The sequence below is a fragment of the Oncorhynchus kisutch genome, unplaced genomic scaffold (genome assembly GCF_002021735.2).
Source record: "Oncorhynchus kisutch isolate 150728-3 unplaced genomic scaffold, Okis_V2 scaffold736, whole genome shotgun sequence".
Taxonomy (NCBI): domain Eukaryota; kingdom Metazoa; phylum Chordata; class Actinopteri; order Salmoniformes; family Salmonidae; genus Oncorhynchus; species Oncorhynchus kisutch.
In genome coordinates, this window is record NW_022262681.1 from 86,441 (window position 1) to 93,936 (window position 7,496).

At 41.1% G+C, this 7,496-nt stretch overlaps 1 long non-coding RNA gene across 1 annotated transcript; it reads right to left on the reverse strand.

Annotated features, from left to right (window-relative positions):
- Positions 1-788: 788 nt before the first annotated feature.
- Positions 789-3,005, reverse strand: LOC116361730 (uncharacterized). Its single transcript, XR_004207644.1, has 4 exons — positions 2,873-3,005; positions 2,440-2,491; positions 2,226-2,347; positions 789-1,930 (listed from the first exon to the last, which is right to left on the reverse strand). It is a non-coding gene; the product is annotated as an uncharacterized LOC116361730 (long non-coding RNA).
- Between the last annotated feature and the right edge of the window lie 4,491 nt (positions 3,006-7,496).

Consider the following 7,496-nt stretch of genomic DNA (forward strand, 5'->3'; position numbering starts at 1 on the left):
TCCATCTCCATCTCTCTCTCCACTCTATTTTTCATCTCCTCTTCACTTCGTCTCCAATCATTTTCTCTCTCTCTGTCTCTATCAAATGTTCTCTCTGGTTCAGTCTCGTCTTTCCATCTAATCTCTTCTTTCATTCTCACAACCTCTCTGTCTAACACTAGTACATTTTGGTGAACCTGTTTCACTCTCTCATTCTGTCTTCTAAACGCTTCTTTCGCTCTTTCAAATTTGATTTTGTATTGAATCTCTTTTGTTGTCATATCTTCTTTCAGTCTCTCAACCTCTCTCTCTAACTCTTTTACCTTTTCGTTAACCAGTTTGACTTTCTCATTCTCTCCAATACGCATGTCTCTTTCTCTTTCAAATATGATTTCCTTCTCAATCTCTTTCAATCTCTCAATCTCTCGTTCTAACACTTTTATCGTTTCTTCTGCCTGTTCCACTTTCTTCTTCATTTCTTGTCTTTCCGATTCTGCTTTTCTCTCACGTTCCATCTCCCTTTCTCTCTCTTTTTCCCTCTCTCTTTCCCTCTCTCTTCCTGTTTCAATAGGTTTGTGGTTCCAGGCCAGTCTTGGTCGCTGATCCTCCATGACTTTCTGCCATAGCCTCAATCTCTCAATCTCTTGCTTCATTTTAAAAGGTGAAATTAGTGATAATCTATGACCAAGACATACTTTCAAAGGATTTGCAGAGAACGATACACAGAAATACAACCTAGAGCTAGGTAATTGAATCAAACACTGGACAACATCAATAGCAGGGTCATTTTGATCAATTCATCTGGACAATTCATTCTCAATTAATGTATTGACATGGTTTGAAAAAATTACGAGACATTTTATGGTATCAATGTCCACAATGTGTACAAATACAAACACACAACCTTCTTGCCCATTCAGTTAGGGGTTTGAGAAATTCCGATTACAATTTGTGTGATGTTACAACAATGTTGCCTCTGATGTTTATGCTTGTAGAAATTACTCCTACAAATGATGCTTCACTAATGCAACTATTTACAACCTTCACAGATACAGTTATCAACAACAACAACAGTAATGACGTTAATAAGGAAGTGGATATTCAACCGGCAGAAGAAAGGCATAGGGGTTGAGATAAATGAAGGTTAGGTTCAGGACCTAGGGTTGGGTTAAGGTAAAGGTTAGGTATAGTTTCAGTGAGGTTAAGGTAAGGGTTAAGGAAAGGAATAAAAGTTAACATTAGGTTAGCGTACCGCTGTCTGCCACTATTCATTTTCAGCTGGGTAAATATACACTGCCTTTTAATAATAACAATGACATGTCTTACGTGGGCCAGTTGTAGGTCCACCATCAGTAGATCCAGCAGTTGTTTGAGTCTGTGGATCTCCTGCAGTTTTCTCTGGTGCACCATTGCTTCTGTGGCTCTCTCTGCTTCCCTCTGTCTCTCTGCCTCCCTCTGTCTCTCTGCTTCCCTTTGTCTCTCTGCTTCCCTCTGTCTCTCTGCTGCTCTCTGTCTCTCTGCTTCTCTCTGTCTCTCTGCATCTCTCTGGCTCTCTGCTTCTCTCTGTCTCTCTGCTTCTCTCTCTCTCTCTGCCTCCCTCTGGCTCTCTGCCTCCCTCTGGCTCTCTGCCTCCCTCAGTCTCAGGATCTCAGCCTTCCACTCTGTCATTATACCCCTTTCTACTCTTCTTCTCCTCCTTTCATCTTTTAAAAGGGCTCTTAGATTGTCTGACTCAGACTGTAATTGTTCAATTATCTTGTCCTTCTCTGTTCCACCATTCCTCTTCTTCTTTTCCTCCTCCCAGAGGCAGACTTGAAGTCTGTCCATCTCCTTCTTCTGGTTTCGGATCGTTCGATCCTTCCCCCTCAACTCAAGCATGTGGGCTTCCTTCTCTGTATAGGTCTTCTTCTCTTCTCTCGGGAAGTGAACCTCCATCTCTGCCTGCCTGTAGCTGGGAGCAAAGGAATGTCAACACATTATTTAGGAAGTGAACTCAGACAATTTACTACAATATTAAAATAATAATTCAACTTCTGCTCAATTTAACTGTCTTTAATAACACAAATCACACAACTGTGACTTACAGTACGTGAATGTGATGAGTTGACTGTCCATGATGGCCAGAGGTGGGTAATGTGTCACTCTGGTCCAGGGCGTTACGTACAGCTTGCAGACACTGAGCCTTCCTTCAGCAAGCCGCACATAATGCCCTGGACCAGAGCTAGGTTATGTGATGAATGACTTACAGACTGTTCCACATGATAGGAGGGGGTAAGAAGACAGTCCCAGTAGGAGACGGAGATCGTCCAGAAGAAGAAGAGCTGTCCATCTCCTCAGAGACTGCAGGAAAGGTCTACAAGTTTTATTTCTGGAAAATAAAGAGATGCCTTCGTTCAGCAACAATGTGTGTTTCTATGTTTCTGTCACTAGATGGTGCCATTGTACACAACATTTACTCACCAGGTCAGTGAATTCAGAAACAGTCTTCAGAGTTGAGTCCTCAAGCTCTAGCCTACAACCCATCATGCATCAGCACAACTAATATAATAATACCTCATCACAACTTCATAATCACAGTACACCTGGATTGTGTTCACAAAGTGTTTCAGGGTAGGAGTGCTGATCTAGGATCAGGTCGCCTCCTGTCCATCAAAACGTATTCCGTTTGATTTAAAAGACCAAACTGATTATTGATCAGCACTCCTTCTATGAGACTTTGTGAATATGAGCCTTTGTGAAAGAACATTTCTGGCATATGCTGGCTAGACAGTACACAGACAATTCAGATAGTCCGACAGACAGAAGAGTAGATACAGATGGAGTGATTGATAGCAACAGATATAACGAAGCGGATGGTTAATGTATTGTAAACTTTTGTAAATATTTGACTCACCTCAAATCACACGTGTCAAACCTCAGTCTTAGTGTTGAACCGAATAATAACTTCCGCATTAACTTTCTCTGTTCTGGAGCTGTATTGTTGCGTCATTTGGAACGCTTGAGCGTCATAATCCGTTCACCGCGCCTGCTTGATTGACAGCTAGGGGTTCTCCTGCGCATCAGTGTCCAAAAGTCGATATGTTTAGCTACTCATAATTGATAAAGACATTTATAACTATTTTCACTTGACTTTTATTTCGTGTATTTTTGCCTAAGGTTATTTGGAATTCTATGTTGTGTGATTTGTCTTTGTATGGGCCCAAAGTTCAATGAAATAAATCCTCGTGGACCAGATTGACCCACTCTCCCCACTATTTATTATTTCTGCAGGGAGGATTCACCCCCTTTAGATAATGATGTTGTAATTTATCTGCAGAAAAACGTTGTTCTGAGCTCAACGAGCAGTAGTAGCAGTTTGCAAATCATAGAGCCAGATGAATGGCTCTTTCACCGATGCAATTCGGTTCCCGACGTTCATCAAAAAAGAACCGTTCAGAAAGAGCCGTTCGTTCGTGAACGACACATCATTACACTGTAGTTCTCCACCATTTCGTATCGTGAGCTGGAGGAGCGTTCTTCCAACTTCTCGTCCAAGTAAATGGCAGCGGCGCATCATCCATCCGATGAACTCCCAAGGGACTGGGAGGATAGTTCACGATGCAACAAGCGTTTGGGGAGGACATTCATTGAAACGCAATGACTGTTTATAAATTCTAGAGGGACTCTTGCTCCAGGGGAAATCTCAGCAGCGATGTCTCTGCTGTGCGTCAGAGGTGGGATCTTTTCCTTATTCACTATGCTTATTATACTGTACATATCGGTCACATTAATGACATTGCACTCAGGAAAGTTGTCTGTAGGCTATTGGGGAGATGCGCATAGCCCGTTGAGTTGTCCCGTTCCAGTCCAAACATGACCTGGGATGTGAGAAGGGAGCTATTCTATAACACATGTAGATGACTTGTTGTCTTTATATGTAGGTTATATTTGGGTTTTATATTTCATATTTGATTGATGATTAGGCCCATGACTTTTGATTCCACTTTGGCTACCTTGCATATTGTCCTTTCTTGCTATATCTTAAACTTTATGTCCTTGTGCAGATCTTCTCTCTAAACAATATTCATGATAGTTTGAATGAGTTGAGTAAACTACACTGTTGTTAGCTTCTCAGTCTGTACTGTACTGTCCCTGGAAGACTCTCCACATAGTTCACCTAGATCCAGTCCACTTTGTTCCACTGGTCAACTAATCATCCAAACCTCTGATTAGTGAATCAGGTGTGCTGGTGGTGGAATACATGATATGAGCTGGTTAGGGGGAGGACAGGTTTGAGAAGGGAAAGACTAAATGGACTTTTCTGACCAACATCCCATTGACAGCCCGTCTGACCAAAACCTAAAATGGACCCTAACCTTAACACTAACCTTAACCCTAATATTAACCCTAACCTTGACCCTAACCTTAACCCTAACCTTAACCCTAACCTTAACCCTAACCTTAACCCTAACCTTGACCCTAACATTAACCCTAACCTTGACCCTAACATTAACCCTAACCTTAACCCTAACCTTAACCCTAACTGTAACCCTAACCTTATCCCTAACCTTGACCCTAACCTTAACCCTAACCTTAACCCTAACCTTAACCCTAACCTTGACCCTAACCTTGACCCTAACCTTAACCCTAACATTAACCCTAACATTAACCCTAACATTAACCCTAACCTTGACCCTAACCTTAACCCTAACCTTAACCCTAACATTAACCCTAACCCTAACCCTAACCTTAACCCTAACCTTAACCCTAACATTAACCCTAACATTAACCCTAACATTAACCCTAACCTTGACCCTAACCTTAACCCTAACCTTAACCCTAACCTTAACCCTAACATTAACCCTAACCTTAACCCTAACCTTGACCCTAACATTAACCCTAACCTTAACCCTAACATTAACCAAACCCTTATGCCTTAAAGGTAGTCTCATCATGGGTGTGATTCAGACTGTAGTTTCTCCCTGTGTGTCCAGGAAACCTCCTCTCATCATGGGTGGGATTCAGACTGTAGTTTCTCCCTGTGTGTCCAGTATACATCCTCTCATCATGGGTGGGATTCAGCCTGAAGCTGGAGAGGCCAGTAGCAACGACCCTGACCACTTCATTACTAGTTGGGGATGGATAGTATCTCTAGAGGTACAGTAGGGATTTTCCATGTAAAAGGATTGTCTATTGTGTATTGGTTGTGAAATTGTTAGATATTACTGCACTGTCGGAACTAGAAGCACAAGCATTTCGCTAGACTCGCAATAACATCTACTAACCATGTGTTGTGACGAGTAAAATTAGATTTTGATTTGAGCACCAATTATAATGTTCATAAGATCATGTGTAATTGGGTGTCAAATGAAATCTAAGAGTGTATATTTTTGGTAAATGTAATTCTAGATACATTTTTCAACCAGTGAAGGCTTTGATTTCTGGGTCAACAAATGGAAAAGGGATCTTAGAAAAGATTAGCAGAAAAAGTCTGAAGAGGTCCAATATCAGAACTACATTAAACCAGAATCATGTTGACATAAAGACCCCTGACTACTATTATCAACACTCACATTTGAGTTTGTAGAAATCGTTTTGGTAAAATTCCCTTGTGCCTTGTAATTCCGTTACTAAAACCCCACATAACTTCAAGATATTTTCACATTTGTCTTTGTGAGGAGGGAGGATAGTGAACGTTCACAGAAGTAACCAGTAATGGTGGAGCTAACAATTCGTTCTAGTGATTTTTCTGATGTATATTTTTGGGGGTGAATTATTAAGTGATTAAAACTCGTAATTCTGTTTCCTAAATGCTTGTGGAATTACCAAGAAATCTGTAACCGAATTACTGCAACTGAATTGGCTGAAATGGGAAATCATAATATTCACAAACCACAATTGGGTTACTTGGTACTGTCCTCCCTTCCACTGGCATATTGTTCAGCTCATAACTACTTTCTCTCTTTTCTCTGGTGGTCAAACCAAGAGTGTTAAAACAGTCTCTCTGGATGATCTCTGTCTGTCTCTCTTTCTCTCTCTCCAACCACCAAGACGTGAGGTCAAGTGATGAAAATATTGTCAGAACAAACATCATTATCATTGCCAAGTAGCCTTGATAAATAGTGAAACTCAGCACAAAAGCAATAATGCCATTATAATTAATATAAGTCTCGATATGACAGCAGTCAATTAATATCAGCTTGTGTGTATCTTCACACAATGGCATCAGTTGAATTTCATTTAGCATGTGTTTATATTTTTCGTCACTTTCTGAAAACTTCAATAGCTTCTGACCCATAAGACTTTCCTCAATACAACCAACTTTTATTGGTTCAGGGACCCTCCAATCAACAGCAATTACTTTGGTTTTAAATTGACTTTCATTAAAAAGTACTGTTACTCAGATCAAAAACAGGGGAACCCAAGAGTGGACTCAGATGCGGAAGCAGGGATGAATGAACCAAAATGTTTATTGTACACAGAGAGATGTGGAGTGCAGAACCGGGGTAGCTCAGATGAGTTACATAAAAACCAGAAGTGTAGAGTGAGGTTGGAGTTGGACAGGTTAAACAGGTCCTGAGGGGAATCCAAGGCGGTGGTGGTGAGTGAAGTCCAGAGCAAGTTCATTGGGTGGTGAGATGTGGTACAGGAGACAGAGACAGAGTGGTAACTGCAACTAGAGGACTAAATGGTGTAACAAGCACAGCAGGGCAATAGGATCTTGAGAACTAAGAAAAGGCTGGTATAACAACTGACTGAGCAGAGATTACGATCTGGCAGAATGGAAGTGGCAGGAATAATTTTATGTAGAGGTCTTGATCTATGGGACGATTTGCAGCTGGTAGGGATCTACTCTGACTCCAGCACACCTGTCTCCAACCACACAATCAGAGAGAGAGTTTTGAGTTTTAAATAATCTTTATTGGGTCTGGGGCCCACCACACAATCAGAGAGAGAGAGAAAAAGAAAGAAAGAAAATTGCAGGTGAAGACGCCACCGGATGAACACCAGAGGGCGTAGTGGGAGCAGATGTGACAAATGTTTCATGTTTCAAATGTTTCATTTTGTCGCTATACCAAGGTTGGTAGCAACATGTGAAAATCGTTATTAAATCAATATGTATTGGTCACATACACATGGTTAGCAGATGGTAGGTTAATGTAAGGTTATGGAAATGGGTTGCAGCTCAAGTTGACCACAAAACCCACAATGCAATGCTCTCTCTCTCTTTGGGTTGTCTGGCTAGCTAGCTACTTAGGTAGCTAGCAAACATAGCGACACACAATAATACAAAAGTAGCTAGCTAGCTGTACCATCGCCTAAACACACTGACCTATCAATCTCACAGAATTCAATTTGCAGTAAATCTCAGTCCAGAGTGAATACATTGAATACATTGATACCATTGCTATGGTAACAACAGCCCTTTCCCACATTTCCCACAAACACACAGGGAACATTGAGAGATGGTACTTGAAGGAAAAACTGAGATGAATAATGTGCTACACTGTTTAGATTGAGCACATCTATGCAAAGAA